Genomic DNA, 2,500 nt, shown 5'->3' on the forward strand with positions numbered 1-2,500 from the left:
GTGAGCTGACCTGTGAGCTCAGCTGAGGAAACACACACACACACACACACACACACACACACACACACACACACACCCACACACTCTGGGGATACAGGCATCAGGTAAGTGTAAAATAGGTATAGGTAGATACAGCCTGTAGGTACAAGTTGTAGGTACGTGGGAAGGGCAGATCTGTTTGCATGTATTTTCACCGCCGCCAGTAAAAATTGCTTCCGTCCCGCTGGACAAAGAAGGTGTAATGAAGACCATTTTCAGTGTAAACTCAAGTTGGACAAAATATGCAGTTACTGCACTTTGCCTTTGTAGGGCAGTATAGCGCACTGGCACTCTCCATGACATGATCGCACACGTCCTCTTATCCCACAGCATGATCCTCATCAGCCTTGACGTGGAGATGCCGTTAGCTGGTGTGTGGTGCTGGGGTCCTCCCCTCACAAGCAAAACGATCTCATTGTGGCCAACTTTTCTCTCACTCTCACCCTCTGTCCACACACATGCGCACAAGCACACACACACACACACACACACACACACACACACACACACACACACACACACACACCTGTACACTCACACAAACTCCTCCTGCCCCGACCTCCTTTCTTCATTCTGTCAGCCATATACACGCACACACGCACTACACACATGTATCTGTGATATCTGTGATGGGGCTGGGTGCAAAAATACTCCTTATACTCTCCTCTCCTCTCCTCTCCTCTCCTCTCCTCTCCTCTCCTCTCCTCTCCTCTCCTCTCCTGGGGGAGCCCATGGCCCCTGGGTCACCCTCCCCAGGTGCTGGAAGAGGCCTGTGTAGAGTTACGGGTTACGGGCCCCACAGTCTAAAACACACACACAAACACACACACATACAAACACACACACACACACACACACACACACACACACACACACACACACACACACACACACACACACACACACCTCCTCCAAAGGGCTCTGCACCCCCACCTGGGTGTAGAGTGAGCTTGTGTCAGCTGGGAGGGTGGGCCGGGTTCACTGGCGGGACACAGGTGTGTGTTACACACACACACACACACACACACACACACACACACACACACACACACACACACACACACACACACACACACAGCACCGGGTCAGAGAAGTTCCTGAGAACCAGGTGTCTTGGTTAAAGGGCTTTGTGTGTCTGTGTTGGTGTGTGGTCAGCCATGAATGCATTTAGTGTAGTATGCAGAGAGAGAGTGAGATTGTGGCTGTGCTATTTGGGCACGCAGGTGCTAGTACTTACGATGGACTGCATTATCGTGTGTGTGTCATGATTATGCACTTTGCTGCAGAGATTTGTTTGAATTTGTGCACTTGAGTCAACTTGTGCAATTGATTTCGGTAAACTAGACGAATTCCAGCAGCAGAAAGGTTTTTTTATTCTTTTTTTTTTTTGCTGATGTGATTATCTAGTGTCGTGCCACAGTTTTTAACGCCAACAGTTCCACAGCCTTTCCTATGGTGTGACTCCAGACTACACTGTTACTACACTCCTACTACTACTCAATTGTCAGAGTGTTGCATTTCTCTCCTTACAATTTGTAGGTGCACTCTGGATCAAAGGTGTGTACATTTGAGCCCCCTCATAATCTCTCTCTTTCTCTCTCTCTCACACACACGCACACACCAGGGCTGGCCTGGTCATCTGGCATAGCGGGCATTTCCCAGTGGGCCCCACACCCTCATGGGCCCCCATTTTCAGATTTATTTATTTATTTACATTTTTTGAAAATAGGGACCCACGAGAGTGCAGGGCCCACCAGTGAGTCAGTTCCACACCGCTAATTATGAGGGGGGGTGGGGGGGGGGGGGGGCTTGAAGCCAAAAGTGCCCGGGCCCTATATCTCTCCCAGTCCAGCCCTGACACACACACACACACACACACACACACACACACACACACACACACACACACACACACACACACACACACACACACACACACACACACACACACACACACACCACAACCTCTCCAAGGTGAAATGATAAGAATCCTCCTCTGGTTTCAGTCAGTCAGTGGTGGCTCCTGGAAACTCTGATTCTCCTTAATGCCGCTAATTCCCAGAGTCCCCGGCTAGGACAGCGGAGTGGGGGGGGGTCAGAAGGAGTTGGCGGGCGTCAGGTGGACAGGAAGAGGAGCGGGATTGTGTGTGTGTGTGTGTGGGGAGGGTTGAAGGGCACTCATTTGCACATTAATAGCCGATAAGGGACGCTGAGCGCTGGGGCTGGGGCCCTTCTCCCAAATGGGTTCATGTTGCTACAAAGACCACGATGACCCACTTTAAGGAAGAACGAAGGAGTAAAAAAAAATATTTTAAAAAACCTTCCTCCTCCTGCTCTTTAAGAGTTGTCCCTCCAGAAATTAATCTTAATCCCCCCCTCCCCTGTTCTCTCGCATCACCCCAATCTCTCTACACACACACACATACACACACACACACACACACACACACACACACACACA

At 50.3% G+C, this 2,500-nt stretch overlaps 1 protein-coding gene across 1 annotated transcript in view; it reads left to right on the forward strand.

Annotated features, from left to right (window-relative positions):
* The window catches only part of mms22l (MMS22-like, DNA repair protein), a 52,966-nt gene that overhangs the window by 24,724 nt on the left and 25,742 nt on the right, over nt 1–2,500 (forward strand). The window lies entirely within an intron of this gene.

The sequence above is a fragment of the Engraulis encrasicolus genome, chromosome 5 (assembly GCF_034702125.1).
Source record: "Engraulis encrasicolus isolate BLACKSEA-1 chromosome 5, IST_EnEncr_1.0, whole genome shotgun sequence".
In the NCBI taxonomy this organism is placed as follows: Eukaryota; Metazoa; Chordata; class Actinopteri; order Clupeiformes; family Engraulidae; genus Engraulis; species Engraulis encrasicolus.